Source organism: Sciurus vulgaris (assembly GCF_902686455.1).
Source record: "Sciurus vulgaris genome assembly, chromosome: 5".
NCBI classification, from domain to species: domain Eukaryota; kingdom Metazoa; phylum Chordata; class Mammalia; order Rodentia; family Sciuridae; genus Sciurus; species Sciurus vulgaris.
In genome coordinates, this window is record NC_136465.1 from 103,903,797 (window position 1) to 103,922,286 (window position 18,490).

The 18,490-nt window shown below is 33.1% G+C and overlaps 1 protein-coding gene across 6 annotated transcripts in view; it reads left to right on the forward strand.

The window, feature by feature from the left end:
• Positions 1 to 18,490, forward strand: part of CNTN1 (contactin 1) — a gene marked incomplete at its 5' end in the record, with an annotated part of 348,115 nt that overhangs the window by 65,584 nt on the left and 264,041 nt on the right. For all 6 annotated transcript variants that reach the window (XM_079139318.1, XM_079139323.1, XM_079139320.1 and 3 more), the window contains one exon: positions 14,349 to 14,396. The remainder of the gene's footprint in view (positions 1 to 14,348; positions 14,397 to 18,490) is intronic.

Consider the following 18,490-nt stretch of genomic DNA (forward strand, 5'->3'; position numbering starts at 1 on the left):
TAATATCTACTTGGCTTGGAAATTACCAAGGGTCAAATAATACTATGATGTAAAATATTTACTTTTCAATTGTTCCTTAATAATAGAATTATCTCATTTCTACCATCCATTCTTTATATGTTAATTAAATATTACTTGGAAAGTTACCTGAGATAATTGTCTTTCCACTTTTCTTATTTACTTATTTACATTTCTGTAGGTAAAAATAACTTTAAAGGAGTTTTTCTTAATTGGTTGACTTTCCTAACCTAGTAAATTGTAGAGAGAATTATTGTTTCATTAATCTCTTAATTTGTGTTCCTAAAAAGCACAGTCTTGACATAAGAAATTATTTGTTGACTCATCTTTAGGTAACTTACACTTCTCTAGATTGATGAAAATAATTTTAAATGAAATTTCATCTCAAACAATGGGTATTGATTTTACAATCTTGCTTCATGTACTCAGTGTATTTTGTTATCCATTAAATACCTTTACAACATTTATGTAACAGTTAATAATTTAATTTTTCTTGTGCATGCTAAGCAAGAACTCTGATTATATCCCCAGCCCCATGACTTATAAATTATAGTTGTTATGTTCCTTAATTTTTACCACAACTCTGTGATCTTGTATTAATAACACCTTTTTTTTTGGAAAAGGGAACTTCTGCTTAGGAATCAAGGGCCATGTTGTACAGCTAATATAGGCCACGTGGTCCCTCAAATCAGCTCCTCTCCCTCCTGATCTGGAATTCTGGGGCCATATCCCAGTTATTTCAAAGTAGTATCTGTAGTTTTGTTAAATTACTTATTCATGCTGCTCTTGCAAATCCCTTCTAAATGTACACTAATTAGGCAATCATATCCTTTATACACAATGACTAGGTCATGTCTGATTATCCCTCCCTACCTCCCCCAACTCTGTTCTTTTTGTTAATTGGGCACAGTAAGGATCTTGTATGAAATTGAAGCGGTGCTTCATTTGGGGAGGTATAACAAAGAAAGGTTATTTTCATCTCTAAACAGTTGCTGGCTGATCACCGTGTTCCACACCACAGAAAGGCCTGAATAATTCCTTTAAAGCAAAGTCCAAAGCCAAGAATTAGCAGTCTTTCTGGCTGAACTGCAACTGCACACAGGTTGGCCTCTCAGTTTTGCAGGAATGTTTTCATTAGGTCAGCTGAAAGAATTCCTCCTTAGTTGGAATGCAAAATGAGAAATGTAGACAAGGATGAGAAGAGGACTTTTAGCAAGAAATGTCTGTAACATACCCATTGTCTGCATTTTCTCAAGTTTGAAATAACTGGAAATTTTTTGTTTATGTTCAATCAAGTACTGTTTATTTTAATTTTATGAAACATGAAATCTGTTATTTATATGCTACTTCATATGCTTGTATAAACACATCATTCACTGCTTAGCTGTACACTGAGAAATGCGTCATAGTGCAAACAGTGTACTTGCACAAAACTAGATGGTATAGGTCAATCACTTAAAGTGGTCCCTTGATGTCATCAAGAGATGCAGTAAAAAAGCAAACATATGAGACTGCTCCTGGCATAACAGCATTCAGTTTTACAGTAAAATCTTTTTATATAAACAGAAGGCATGTACTCTAAAATAATGATAAAAGTTTAATGTAGTAAATATATAAACCAGTAACATAGCTGTTTGTCATCATCAAGTATTACACAATATACATAGTTGTATGTTCTCTACTTACCTATGATTACGTCAGCATCACCATAAACATAGTAATGAGTTGGCCTGTGATGTTACGATAGCCACAGAATCATTTGGAGATAAGTCTCTTTTAGCTCCATTGTAATTAGGGGACCACTGTAGCATGTGTGGTTCCTCCTGACTGAAACATTGCTTGTAAAGTTGCCACAGGGCTGTATGTTTGTAACTTCAAGCTCTGGTGGTCTACATGTGCTGCAATGCTCAATGTGAGCCAGTCCTCCTTTTGTTAGTGGGACCAACAAAAATGCAAGCATGTGTAGGTGTACAAATTACCAAGTCAGACTTACTGTAGTCTATCTCTGTGAAAATATAAAGAACTAATTATTGTGTTAATTTGTAAACTCAATATGCTTTAAAAAAACAAACATTTGAGTAAGTAGAAAAATTTTTTTCCAATAAAATCTAATAGTTGTGAAAGTTACCTTTTTTTTATGAAGCATATGATAAATTACTTTTTATTAATAAAGGGAGAAGGGTAGCTTTGTATTACATCTGGTCTCCTAATAAATGTTGTTTTAATGTTATTAAATATCACAACCAATTGCAATTCTTTAAGAAACAGGAGCAGAATATAAAGTGCTTCTCAAGTTTGCCAGAGTCAACAGTAAATATTTAGTATATAAAGAAGTTAAAATAATTAAATTATTGATTTGGTGTTATATAACATTTATTCTGACATATATGAGTTGACCTGTAGTAATCTTCAATTAACCAATGGAAGAAGAAACAACAGGCAAGTGTGAGGCCTTGTTGAACTTGATTTAGTGGTTAAAAACTTTAAGATTTTTATTTTATGTTCATAGATTTTTCTCATTAAGTTTAATGTTTTAGAATATCACATTAAAATATTATTTATCTTCGCTACTAATTTTTTTTTGGTGCCCCCTTAAATTTTGCACCTGAGGCAAGAGCCTTGTTGTTTTCAAGTGCTCTGGTCCTGTGCCACTTAGATATTTTTAAGGCATCAGTATTAATTATAATATTTGTAGGAATACATCTCTAGGAAGGATTTAATCCTTAGCCAACTCTCTTAACTAGTTGTGTGTAAATATCACTTTTACGTTGATATCAAACTATACATTGTGGGGAGAAGGGCATCTGGACTATATTACAGGGAAGTAAAAAGTGGTTTCTGCTAGGTTGTTCTTCACTGTTTCAGTGCTTTCCAACAGGTATTGAAGCTAAAACTACAACCCTATCAAGTTTGGAGGGACTTTGTTGCCCAGGTTATTCACACTTTGCATTTCAATAACTATTACCAAATTCCTTCTGAAGCAAATTACATTAGCACTTTGAAGAATGCTGCCACTGTTACCTGAAAACAATCTTTTAGAGGATAAATTGGCAGTCTTCATAACCCAGGTGATTCTGAACGGGAAGATTCACCCAGTCAGTCATCTGGAAAAGAATAGCCCTCAGGCCCAGTGTTTCATTAAGAACATTTTCAGAGGAAGTAATTAAAATCCTTTTGAGTCTTTTCTAAAAAGCCAATTTGGGTGTACTATTATCTGGGACTGGAAATAAAATGAATTCCAGAAGAATAAAATTTTCACTCAGAGAATCAAAAAAATTTCTGTCTATTAACAATGTATACATATGTACAGATTTTTTCAGTGCCTGAGGACTGAAGCCATGAAATTTTATTTAAAGGTTGTATATATAACTTACAATAATTTGCATATCAGGTACAGATTGGAATTTGAGCATCTAGATGCACCATAAGGAATACAAAAAACTTAAAAGATAATATATGATTAATGAAATATAATTGCAAATATTCCTAAAATGTGTGTATAAAGAGGAAATGTTTATACATTATACAGAAAACTGAGACTGGTCTGGCAAGTAAATGCTTTTTCTATTATGTGTGCTATATTGGATAATCTAAAGCACATGCTATATGAAAAATAATAAATATGAAATATGAAGCACTTAAATTTTACTAGTGACAGTTAAATAGTCAGGGGCAGGTGCATTATGAAACTAATGGTGTGGGAACTTCCTTATTAGTGTGTAGATGTTAATGAATTGTTTTCCAATTCTGAGAGTTGAGTCTTGCTTTGCTTATTAAATGAGAACCCCGAGTGCATTTTCATTTGTTGATAAAATAGTCCATGCATGTAGTAGAGAAACCAGTTCTAAGGAAAACCTGGAGAGAATCCAATAGGATGTCACGAAATTCTTAGACACCTATGCCATTCTAATAGGAAATCACATCAGAAATTAATCTCATTGTACTGTAGTTTAAAAAAATTGAGGCCTGTGAAAGCTTATTGAATTACTTAATAACTGTCAGAACATATTAGAATCTGGATTAAAACCACTTCTCAAGACTCAAAAACTAGAATACTCTTCTTTACATCAGCCTGTCAACCTGCAATCTTTTCTTGAACAGTGTGAATAGGTATATATTTTCACCTTGATTTTAAAATAATTTTCTGAGGAGCTTAATTTTCAACTAAAACAAATGTATAGTGTTATTTACTTCTTTTATAATGTTCTTACAAAAATTCTGGTAGATATGAAAAAATATATGCTCATGAGGGATGTGTTCTAGTTTAGACAGCTGAATCCTCAATTCAGGATTAGTGAAGGAAAACATTAATAAGTGAAAAATACTTATCCTGCTGCTTTTGTGAACGTGCAGAGTTCACAGGCAGGATGGACCACTGCAGTCTATGGGCTGCCTATAGTCCTGCTGGATGTAGTATCTGCAAAATAATATAATGTAGATGCTATATAGATTTGTGAAATATTTGATTCCAAATCAAGTAGTTACTAAACTGTCTTCAATTATGTTTTAAAGATAATTTTATTTTTATGTATATGGTATCAGTAGAAAGCAATGAAAAGATCTATTTTCTTTGATTGAAGTAATCACACTCACTTGTCTGTAATCATACACTGTGTTTTGTTCACTATATGATAGATGGATTCCATTAGTCAGCTACCTTGAGTAGGAATCTTACATGCAATCTGAGGAATTTATCGCCAGAAAATAAATAACTAAAATCTATTATGTAATTTATACTAAGGAAGAGTAAAATAGAAGGAAGGTATGTCATACTTATTCAACTGCTTTGTGTTTGGAAGATTAACTTTATCCCTATTCCTGTAGGATTTTTGCCAGATTTTCAGTCAAGTACTAATCCAAAATTCTTAGTTGAATATTCAGACTCACTGAAAGGGATGGGTTTCATTCTTTACCTAGACATGCTCAAAATTAATATTTAACTGATGGTGGGAAGCCATTGAATGTATCTGAACAGGCCACTAAGATGATCAAGCCTGTAATATAGGAATCTTTATTTGGAATCAGCTTGCAGGATAAAGTGGAAAAGGAGTCTAGTCAGAATGCTGTGATTGTCTAAGCAATAGAATGAAAGACTTCATTGGGGTGGGGACGGTGAGACTGAAAAGGGTATATACTCTATTAAAATGTCCACTTTACATGTAGTTACTTTCTAAGGAAAAGTGGAAGTAAAATGCACTAATGTTTCAAGCTTGAGTAAGTGGGAAGAAGGGACTAACGCCCTCTGAGTCTTTCTGTGTGCCTTGGAAAATGCAGGTTACACACAGTGTCTCATCTAACATTAACAGAAATATAGTCCATGGAAAAAGAAGGAAGCTTGTGGAGAGGACTGATGAAGTAAGAGACTTCAGACTCAGACTTCAGCTGCGCTGGGAAATTCAGGAACTGAGCATCAGTGATTCTGGAACTGAAGAGAAAGAGAGAGAGGAAGAGAGAGAGAGAGAGAGAGAGAGAGAGAGAGGGAGAGAGAGAGAGAGAGAGAGAGAGAGAGCACTTGAAACAATTACAGACACTTTGAAATTATTTGAAAGAACTCAATTATATTAACAAAAAGGGAGTCATGGTCAGAGTTTTGGGTAATGAATACTGATTTTATTGAATCTTGGGAAAAACAGAAGCCAATGAGAGACAGAAAAGGCAACTAACAGAATGCCCAATATAGTGTTATACCATAAAAATCAAAGAAAAAAGAAGGTTTTAAAAAGGGAAGACTCAGCAATAGTGGTGTATACTCTAAAGAAAATGAGTAGAATGAAAGTCAAAAACAAAGCTTTACATTTTGAACTAAAAAAGAATTGATGATATAAATAAGTTTTGATTAGGTCTGGGGATATAGATATAGTCAGTTTGAGAGTATACCTAGTATATGCAAGGCCCAAAACCCAGCACTGCAAAAAAATAGCAAAATTATTAAATCAATGGGAACATAGTCTAGAGCACAAGTGCATTTTCAGCATAAGTCAACAACTATTTGCGAAATGAGAAGTAGATCCATACCCCTTTGTAAGAAAAATCGACATTTCAGAGATCAAGCCAGGATAAATCAGGTCCAACCCAAAACAATATTTGCAGGGAAGGGAGAGGTCCTGATGGAAATGTAATCTGAGCAGCTTCTTGAGGCTTTATTGGAGAATGCAACCAAGCTGAGGCATTCAAATATTCAATATTAAACTTAGAGAAAAGAGGTCCAGGCTCAGTCTGGAAAAGATTGAGGGGACAAAAAAACACAACAGGAAAGAGATATCAATCCTTTTAGGAGATGAAAAATTCTAGGTCATCTCAAGAACATTCAAAAAAGGCAAATAAACCATATGACCAAAGAAGAGTTCTGATGCCATAAATGTGGATTCTGGATTGACGGTAGAACTAATAATGTCTTGCTTCAGGAAAGAAGCAATATCTTAGTGAATAATATCTTGCAGCCATTGTAGTCCAGCATTCAGCAGAGTGCCTATCATAATGTATATTCTGTAAATAAACCAAGAGTTCAGAGAATGAATGAAGGACAGGGAACCATTAAAAGATTTTGAAAAGAAAAGTGAAACAAGGATGACATTTTTAAAATGTCACTCTGCCTACAAGAAGATAATAGATTTGAGCTGGGAAAGATTATAAGAAATAAGGCTTTACAGAAGAAACATGGTTGCTGTGGTAGAAATAACTGTGTTTAAATGGAGGTAAAGAGAAGCAGATGATTTGAGAGATGTTTGAATTAATTTGACAAATCAATAGAACTTGGTTGTTTAAAGTATGAGATGAGAGTGAGGAAGGAGTGTGAAGGTGCTCAGGTTTCTCTTTTTGAGAAACGGGATGAAAAAATGGTGAGGGGATACATAATGAGAAATTTGGGGGAGAGGAAAAGGAAATTATAATGAGTTTAATTTAAGACTTGCTAACTTTGATAACTCTATGGATCATCCAAGTAAAAATGACCAACAGTCTGGTTTTTATGTCCCTGGATCTCAGAAAAGGAACATGGACTAGCATGAACATTAGTCATTGACACTGGTTTGCAGAAGATAGGAAGACTCTTATAAACATAAACATATAATTGTGAGCCAGGAAATTGCAAGGTAAAATAATAACATGACTGATGTAGCTAACTGAGTTGATTGGAGAAGAGAGATGAAGTCAAAACAAATTGAACACTGAAGAATTTTTTTGCAAAATTAGTATGTGTATGTAAAGACTGGAGATGGAAAGAGCCTTTCATCTGAAAACATTTCCTGGAAAGTTCTCAAGGAGAATAGGTTTTCAGTGGTTGGAATGGCACTGGAAGGAAAGCATTAATGATTAAAGTATCTGAGGAGAATTTCAAAGACTGGAATTCATTCTCAAATGTCTTATTGATAGAAAGAAGTGGATCTGTCAGTAGTTCTGTAGTTCTACAAAAGGGAGATTTTGCAATCTCACAAGACAATGCATAGTGGAATGATTATAGGAAATGCATTTGAGATAGTGATAGTCTTCTCCAATGAAGGGGAAAAATACAAACTAATGGTGATTGTCAACCTTTGTGAAAATTTAACAAACACTCTGTGATAATATCTGTACTTTGAGAAAGTTTTCCATTCCTTCCCACCCAATCTAATTTCATTAATATCTACAGAAATCACACATTTAACTCTCATTTCAACATATACTTTAGTTATTGATAAATTTTTTTGATTATAATAAGAGAACATTTAAATAATGCCTTTAGTTTCCTTCTTTTAGTCTATTTTTTACCCTTCTCTAGATTTTTTATTAAATCAAAGTTCACTAAAGTCTTTGAAAGAGAAATTAGAGCAAAGTCTAAAGAAGTATTTCTCATATTCAATAAGAAAGCGGTTATTTCTTAAATCTATTGTATGGAGGAGAAATTTTAAAATCTGTGTCTGATATCCTGATGTGGGGTAACATATATAAGTATATTATTGTGAATAATCTGTGTTTCATCTTTAGTTTTGTTCTGTTTACTTTTTACTTCATTTGAGAAATGTTTTTCCTAAGCACAAGTAAAGCATGGACACACTGTGAATTTGAAAATAGGCATTCAGAAACTGGAGTGTGAAAATATATAAATCTATGATCTTTAAAAATTTGTTTACAATAAAAATGAATTTTAAAAAATTGAAAAGAGAGTTCCGTGATAAATTTTATTATATTTATTACAACTCAAGATCTATGTTACATACTACAAAGAACTGAGACAATAGTTTCATGAAATGGTAAAATATTGCTCTGGCAACATTGACAATAATAGATAAGCAAACAAAAACAAATCATAGAGATCAATGTGAGGTAAAAATATACTGAGTGTGTTGTATGTTACTGTACAGTTAGTTCTTGAGTCAACTGTACATATAGATTCTTAATGTTAGGAAACAAAAGTTATTTGATTCATACAGTGTGACTTATTAACTATCTATTGTAAACATTACAAAAGCAACTATTTACAGCATTTGCCTCATTCCACATGAGGCAATACCCATGATATGGTCAATACCCATGATATTTTTCTATTATTCTTCTGTTTTAAATTTTTATTCTCTTTTATTGAAAATAAGCCTTAAATTTTATTCCTTTATTCTACCAGCTACTGTGCATTTGGGATTCCTAATTGAGTATAAAGTTCTTACAACCCTCCAACACAGAAGACCAAGAGTTCTTACACTGATCTTGAAGATATGAGTAAAGCCTCTATAAATATAATAAAATTCATTGAATTATACACTTAAAATGGACAAATTTAATAGCGTTTAAGTTATATCTCAGTAAATTTTTTTTGTTTGGTTTTGGTTTTAAGAGAGAATTAGGACAATATTTTATTTGTAACCAATTTGATCTGTGACTTTGGATTCATAAATATTCTGTGCAATCCTGTGAGGTCAATAGTCAGGTCATAATTTAATATTTTAAACTGTTCCTTTCTCCCTGGATACTTTCTGAACTTGAAAAATGTTCAGTGAGTTTCCATTCCTAAAAATGAACAGGAAACAAAATGTTTCTTTCTCTTCCTTTCTTCCTTGCCTTCTCCTTTGTAATAGGTATAAGAAAGAAATAGTCCTCACACTATTTCCACATCTTGAACTCCCCCTCCCTTTACTCTTTGGAGAGACTGACTTTTCAAGGCCACAAGTTACTCTTACATTGCCAGCTGCAGTGATTTCTGCACAGCTCTCATCTTCCTGGGAACTCTCTGGACAACCTCTTAAATTGTTTTTTTGTTTTCATAAAATTGTTCTTTGTTTTCTTAAAATTATTGTTTTTTATTTGCTTGTTTTTGTTTTGTTTTACAACTACTCTGAAAACCAATGTGGAGAATACTCAAAAAACTAGGACTGGAACCACCATATGACCCAGCTATCACACTTCTTGGTATTTATCCAAAAGAATTAAAATAAGCAAGCTATTGCAATACAGTCACTTCAATGTTAGAGCAGTACAATTCACAACAGCCAAATTATGGAGTCAGCCCAGATGCCGGTCAATAGATGAATAGATCAAGAAAATGTAGTATACATACACAATGGAGTTTTACTTGGCCATGAAGAAGAGTGAAATAATTACATTTGTCAGTAAATGGATGGAAATGGTGGTGGTAGTGGGGATCAGATATCATAAATATATATGGAAGATCAATGGAATAGAAGTTAGAGAATGAGAGGGAGAGAGGAAGGGTGGGAAAGGGAAGAAAATATGGAACAAATTTAATAAAATCATGTTATATGTATACATAAATATATCAAAGAATTTCACATTAATGTATATGTAGGCAGTACTGATAAATTATAAATAAATAAAGGAGAAAAAGAAAGACCAGTATAGAGGAAGGAGAATCAGGGGAAGGATGGGAAAAATAAATGGTTCCCTTGCTTTCTCCTAAGTATTAGGTATAACTAAGAAATAGTCCTCACACTATTTCCACATCTTTAACTTATCCCACCTTATCTTTACTCTTTGGAGAGACTGACTTTACAAGGTCACAAGTTACTCTTGCATTGCCAGCTGCAGTGATTTTTGCATAGCTCTTACCTTCCTGGAACTCTCTGAAATAGGGAATTGAAAGCAAATTATTTGAATGTATATTTTTTTCAAAATGGATCTAACCACTATGTATAACTCTAATGCTCTAAATAATTTTAAAAATGTTTTTTGTTTGATTTTGGCTTCAGTGAGGTATTTTTAACTCCATTCTCTGATCTCTGATCACACCCTTACACTGTTATTTCTTCTCCTTCTTTTTTTTTTTTTCCGCTTATCTTGTTCCCATCCCTCCCAATCCTAGATTCCTCCCACATATGTTCCATAATTCTCCTGGCACTAACTCTCATACCTCTGTGAAAATGGCACTCAAACCCTTAAGTCTATCCTTGATCTTTGTCTTAACTTCAGGTACATATTTTCAACTTCCTATTTTGATTTCTCTGTCATGTCACTGAACCTTTAAAAAAATGTCACTTTCATTTTTCCTCCAAACTCTTGTCTCCAAATCTCTAGCAGTAGCACATTCATACATTAGTCCACCACAGAGGACTTCCAGAGTATGTTTAGTTCCATATTTTTCAATTTTTTATACAAAAATATTAGAATATAGAATTGACCAACCCCTATCAATTATCTTGAAAGGTTTTTAAATAAATAAAATTTTTGTCTTCGTATTAATAAATTGGTCCTTGGACTCAAAGGCAGGGAAGGGGCTGATGTTGCCTATACAGTGGTGCCACCTTATCTGCTGCTCACTTTCCATTATTTTAGTTACTCTCAGTCAACTGTGACCCATAAATATTAAATGGCAAATTCCAGAAATAAACAATCTCTCAATTTTAAATCACACACTCTTTTGAGTAGCATGATAAACTCTCATGTCATCCTGTTTTGTCCCTCCTAGCATATGAATCATTTTATTTGCACAACATGTTCATACTATATGTGTTACCTACTGATTATTTCAGTTACCAGATTAACTGTTCTGTTATTGCAATGTTTGTGTTAAAATAGCCCTCTTTTTGCTGAATAGTGGACTCAAAGTTCAAAAGTGTGATGCTGGCAATTTGAATATATCAAGAAGAAATCATATAATGCTTTAAGTGAAATGGTAGGAAGGTAAAAAAGTAAATACTGAGTTCCTTATGTAAAATATGTCAAATTTATTTAAATTATCCTTCAAAAAGGTTTATTTGTCAATTCCTCATCTGTTCCCCACCCTCTGGGAGGTGGTGTGGGGCATGGGGTTATTTAACAATTCCTTTTGTTTGCTACTTCTCATTCTTTAAAACAAGTAAGAACTTAACCTTCCTCAACTTGTTTTCACCTGCTACTTAGAAGAATTCTATCAAGGAAACTTATAATTTAAAAGCTAATCATCTGGTGTCATTTGGATGTGTAGCTATACCTAAAGGAATAATTAGGTATGGAGGAAGAAAATAAACAGCAAAGCTTATGAGACTTATTTTTTATTAGGTTTCCCAAGGTCCTCAATTATCAGTGACCAGGAATTGAACCTTAATTATAAGTACACCCTTTAAGACATTTGCTGTCACTTAAGACATTCTTTTAAATGTGCTTTCTTAGAGTCAAGTCATGAAAGGGAAGATTTCCTGTTGTTGACTATAAAGCAGTTAAGAAATACTTTGGGATTCAATATAGAAAGTTCCCAAAGTTACATAAAAGTGGGAGCAAAAGTTAAATCTCTTTTTTAAAAGAAGAAATTGAATATAAAAATTGCTATTTCTACTTTGTGCCTACATATCAAAGAGCAGGTAAGATCAAAGTACAAAAGGACCCATTTGGCTAGATTATGAAAGTTTTTTCACAGATAAGCACAGTTCAAAGCTGTCCAGTTCTGGTTTCTGCTCCTACCATTGTTAGGGGGAATCTTTTAGGCTAAAACTCTAAATCTCCCCAGAGCAGGTATAGTTCTGAAGTACCGGTTCAGAGTTTGAGCTGAGAATTTGGTCTGAATTCCTCAGATCTCTGCACTTCTTATCTTTTTCCTGAAAAGTCTTTACACCAAAGTGTAATCTTATTTTTATTGTTCTAGACCATAGTCCTATCCCATTTAAAGGTTATGGTTTTGGGGGACCTAGCTGATCAATATAGGAATACAGAAGAAATACTTTGTGCCCTTATTATACCAGGAGTACCAGTAACTTAAACAAACAAAAAAAACAAATGATAACAAAGTAAAACAAATAACATATTCAAGTATGCTAGGATTGGAAGGAATTGGAAACCACTGCAAAGTGTTCATGTGTAATGAGTACAACTCATTCTCCATGGTTTGGAGAAAATTGTAGAAAGGTATCAGAGTTGGTCAAAATGACCATGGGAAGCTACATATCTCACAGTTTGTGAATAGGTACAATAGGCATTGGAAAAAGAGATAATGAATCATCTAAATGATTGGGTTTTGATGTTTAAAACTATTAGGGATTGGAAATACCTCAGACAAAAGATCTGGAAAAATCAACCAAAAGTTTATCTAGTTTCCAACACTGTAGGAAGCTACAATATAGTTTTAGAATACACAACATGTACAACAAGATTTGCAAGTGTTTCTCAGATCTTCCTCTTTCATATTTTCATAGAATGCCTTTTTTTTTTTTTTTTTTTTTTTTGAGGAAAAATATGACCAAGCCTTGTTTCAAGGTTCATCTTAAAATTACAAGAATCCAAAAAGGAGACTGTTTAGGAGACAGCAAGGCACTCTATTCAAGCTTCTTGTTTTTGATTAGAAGTTCAGGACTAATTGAGTAGACAGTTATAATGTGGTTCCAGGAATGACTAATCACACCAGAGGATTCAGTTTTCTCTTTTAAAGGACTTTATGTCAAGACAATGGGAGTCTCTTTTCTCTATGAAGATGGTGTGACTCATTATGAGTCAGGCTCTGCCTTACACTTGAAAGCAATCCATGCTCACTAGGAAGGTTACCTCCATTAACAAGAGTTATCTCATCCATAAACAGCTAAAAATGGAATCCAAATACATGAAAATAAGTTGGATGTGAAAAAAATTCAGGACCCTTAAGACATTAGTGACCAGCAAAGAGAGAAGTCAAATTTTGGGCTATAACTTACTTTATCAATCCTCCAAAGTCCTATTTACACTGGGTAACAAATAAGCCCATAACCACACTTGTGGGACAAACAACCTCAGATGAGACAAAAGTAGAGACAGCACGTCAGCACCAAAACGACACACCAACATTGTGCTCTCACACTGGAGTGTCTGTCCTACTGGACATTTGTCCTAATCAATCAAAATAGAAAATATAAATTTCTGTTCCCCTGGGCCACTGAAGCTGGCCCCAGTCCCTCAGTGAACTTCTCTCTCTTTTCTCAAAGATGATATGAAACAAGTATTTCTTCCCCATGTGTTAGGAACAAACAAAAATGTGTTGTTAATTTTGTTATTACCTTACATGGGCTAAAAGAACGGTAAACCATTGCTTTTTCTGATGAAAAATTTGATTTTTCATTAGTTTTCTTCTAACCACTGTCTGGGTCAAAATGAGTCACTAAAGTGAAGTACAAGAATAAAGGAAATCAAAAGCAACATCATTAGGTGCATAGAGCAGCATCAATGGCCCTAAATGGAATTGTCTCTGTGTACACTGTGTCTTCTCAATTGTTCTCTATTATAACCAAAATGGATCCTTATTGATTTATTTAATGCCTGTTTATATTTTGGTTTCTGCATTTGATTTTACATTTTCTCAGGAGTAAAGAATGTCTTTCCATAATAATGGCAATAAAAATTTTCAAAGTTACTGAGATTTGGAAATCCAACACTGTTTTCTTCCTTCTATTAATTTTTTTATTATTCATCTAGTGAGAATAAATATCTTTAGAATACTATTTGGATGTGATTTTTGTCTTGTAACAAGAAATTATTAATTCTTGAAGATGAATTATTTGGCATAATGGTGGGTCACTAGCTCCAACTTAGTGTTCTTAGCGTTGTATATCATCAAATGGGACAAATTCAGCCATGACATTATTATAATTTAATTTGAAACATTAATTTTTAATAGAAGCCAGTAATGCTGAATAAGATGATGGTTTAGATATAAACCATTAATAGGGTTTGAAAAAATGCTTCACAAAGGTCAGACTCCCTTAGCTTAAATGTATTTACTGATATTATAAATGTAATTTATGAATTTGCTGAGCTCTTACTGGAATTATTAAAGCAGAAACTTAGACCTTCTAGGGGATTGAAATACAACTTTTCCTCTGCATAACCTATTAAGAATGTTTACTAAAAGTAGAAACATTGTAATGTTCAAGTTAACTAACTGTCATTTCATAACTATTGGTTTGTAGATATCCACTTTGGACCGATTTTGAAGCCCGATTCAGAAAAATCCCAAGGTAAGATATTTACTTATGTACATGTACATGACTATTTTAAGAAATCAAAATTTGTGTCAAAACTGTACAGAATGAAATATTAAAACATATTTCTAGTTGCTAAGAACCTAGAAATATTCTGATCCATGATAAGTACTGAATGGCATTGTTAGCTTACCTTCCTCAATTTTTAAAAGATAGTAAAAGCGCATGAAGGATTGCTCATGTTCTCTCTGCCAATAGCCACACAAAGAAATCACTATGCCAACATACAAAACATTTAGGAAACAAATTAGACTGTTTAGTGCAACCGTCAATATTACTGTTATAACTTGATATAAGAGTCCAGAATCCAGTGTTGAGGGGAGCAATGGGAATCTGTCAAGAAATTATAAATAAGAAAAATAACCGTAATAATATATCTACTTAATGTTAATATAATTTAGGCACTGTACTAAGCATTCTATATTCTTTCTATCATTCAATCCTCCTTCTATTAAGTAAAATTATTATTATTATATTATTATTAGTCCCTGAGGTCCCTCAAGTTTCATAGGTTATGTAACTGGTAAGTGGCACAGTTACTTTAAGTCTAAAAGACTCAAGTTTTAGTTTTCTGTAACTATGTAACTACTTGGGAAAGATAAGAGTTATGTGCTATATTGGGAGCAAGACAGGCTTTGGATGGAGAGAATGAAAGGGAATTCTTCATGGTATGATGACCGCTAACAAAAGCATGAAAGAGGACAGAAACGTGGACTGTGCTGGAGGGAATGATGCATGTTTGAGGAAAACATAAGGAAGATTGTGCTGGAGGAGATGCAGGTGTGTGGACTTTGTTGATAAAAGTGATCCTTTCAACTTGGTAACTGGTCCCCATCTCTAATGTTATACCTAAAAACTGCTGAGCTGGATTTTGTACTATCATAGATGAGTGAGAGAATCCATAACCTGATGGGAATAACCTGTTTAAAAAAAGTAACAATGAAATACTAGACTTACCTAGCCCTACCATCCATAGAATTCCAGGAGAGGCAGTAGAAATAGAAGGAGATGTGAATGCTTGTTGCTAGAAAAATGAACAAACATGACATTATTTGTGACAGACTAGGTAAAAGACAAAAAATAAAAAGGAGAATAGATGATTTTAAGTTTTTTTCCTATAGCAAAAGGGGAATTTTCAAAACAGAAATATAAGGATATAAACAGTTTTGTTAGAGAAGATGAATTTGGTTTCTATATTTTGCTTTAGAAGTGTAAGAGGGGAAATGGATTCGATTCATATATCCTTTAGACATAGGTGTTGAGTGAAGGAAAGAAGTACAGATTAGGTCTTCATTGTATTAACTTTATTTATTAAAGTTTTTAAGGCAAAAGATTTCACTGTAAAAATTCATGTAAAATGGAATAATTTTTAACATTCTTCATCTGCTTTATTATTTTAATTATGTAAAAAATAATTATGGAAGTATTGTCTTTGGAAAGACTCCTAGAAGTGCAATAAAACACCATAAATGTAAGAAGTTTCATGCAACTGGCAGATTTTCTTGAAGAAAGAATACAAGATCAAGCTTTAACACCACTGTGTTAGCATAATTGCTTTGTCATCTTCTAATCACAGTACATGTTTCTCCTGTATTTTTAAATTTTGATTCACATTCTTTCATTACTGGTAACACTGAACATTTATATATAGCTATTAGTCGCTTGCATTTTTTTAGTTGATTATTTTATCTTTTGCTTAGTAAGGTTTGTTATTTTTGCTTTACATTTTTAAAAATATTTGATTTGTTCTTTTTAGTTATATGTGACAGTTGAATGTATTTTGACATATTATACATACATGGAGTATAATTTCCCATTCTGTTGTTGTACATAATGTGGAGTTACACTGGTTGTAGATTCCTGTATGTACATAGGAAAGTTATGTCCATTCTACTGTCTTCCTTATTCCCATCCTCCCTCCTCCCCTTCATTCCCTTTTGTCTAACCAGTGAACTTATATTCTTCCCTCCACCATCCTTATTTTCTGTTAGCATTTGCATATAAGAGAGAATATTTGACCTGTGGTTTTGGGGGATTGGTTTATTTCACTTAGCATGATAGTCTCCAGTTCCCATACATTTACTAGCAAATGTCATAATTTCATTCTTCTTTATGGTTGACTAATATTCTACTGTGTATATACACTGCATTGTCTTTATCCATTAACTGGTTGAAGGGCACCTAGGTTGGTTCCATAGCTTAGCTGTTGTGAATTGAGCTGCTATAAACATTGATGTGGCTGCATCACTATAGTATGCTGATTTTAAGTCCTTTGGGTATATGCTGAGAAGTGGGATAACTGGGTCAAATGGTGGTTCCATTCCAAGTTTTCTGAGGACTCTCCATACTGCTTTCCAGAGTGGTTGCACCAACTTGCAGAACCACCAAATAGCTGGTTTTTTAAAGATAATTTCAGATGAATATGTATGAAAGAAACGTAGCTAATCTTTAAAAATACACGTGAGAAGATTTGCAAGCTGAATAAATGCCTTGTGTCCTATGCTTCATTGTAAACTACCAAAAATTTTGCTTGGGATTTGTTTCTTTGTTTGGCAACATAATGTTGATTTTTTAAGGAACAGAATAAAGGATGATCACGCAACTCCCTTAATAATGCAAATTACTTAGAATAGTGCTCCTGTAAACATTTATTTCAGTTTGTTCCTGACGATGTTCTTTCTCTTACTTTAAGCATTTTCTTTCATCTGACATTATCATCATTCTGTTAACAATGTTTCAGGTAAAATACAATTTAAAATCACTTATATTTTAGAATCAAACATTCATTGTCCATGAAACATGTGAATCAGTAAACAAGAAGAAAGAAGAGTAGCACTTCTTAAGCCACAAATTCATTTTGAGAGATGTCTTTCCCTAATGCTAGGATTAACATTATAAAAATAAAAAGTCCTTTTTTAAGCAGTAAAAACATGCAAGTTGAAATTGTATGTACAACTTCTTATGATGAATTTGCTTTTAGTGAAACCCTTCACTCATTGTTTACATTTGTCTAACATTTATTCAGCACCTATTATGTGTTCAATTCTGAGTTAACCATAAAAAAATAGATAGGGTCTCTTTTTTCAAGATGCTCACAATATAATAGGAAAGAACAAGATATCTAAACAAATTATTATAGCATAGTGTATTCCCCTGCTATGGAAGCTCAAAGAAGGTTTACTCATTCTGATTAGGTAGAGATTAACACTTTAAAAATCATCCAGAAAATGTACATCTTTAGTTGTTGAAACCATGAAAGAAAATATAATTTCTAAATTTTGTTCTATGTTTGTCTGGAAGTCCATCTTCATATGGTGCTATTAATGTATTTCAGAAAGTCAGTATTTAAAATACAAAATACACTATCTGTGATGGTATGCTTATTATTTTTCTTAAAGTGCAGAAACCTGAGAGGTGAACAAATGGGAAGTTTAGAACACAAGATCTAGCCTAGGGCCAGCCCAGGTAAGTATATAACACAAAAGGCCACCAGAAAGTCAGTATGCAAAGGGGCAACAGTCTAAGGGCAAGGTCTACAAGAAACAAACTTACCCTGAACAGATCCATCAGGAAGTATACTTATCTAAAACTTTGCCATTGATTAGAAGGAAACAACTCTGCCCCTGGGCCTTGCAACTGTAATTAGCCTTTGCTGAGATTTCATAGAGTCCACCTGTGTGGTCCCACAAATCTCATCTTTTGCATTATGATCCTAAATTCAAAGCGATTCCAAAATAAAGTTCTAAAGAAACTATTTAATAGTTAAAAAATTACAAAATGTAAGGAAAAAAATAGATGCAAGAAGGTCAACAAAACCATGACAGAAATATGGACTTAAAATGATTTCAGAGATTGGAATTACCAGACAGAAAAAAATACGTTTAATATTGTAATAATTTTCTGTTTCTGCTATAAAAATTACCATAGAAGTACCATCTTAAATAAAGGTAGTGTCTAAGTAAAACAACAAAGATTTGTTATCTTACAATTCTGCAGGTTAGAAATCCAGTGCAAGAATCACCAGATTAAAGTCAAGGTACTGTCAGGCTGGGCTCTTTTCTGGAGACTCC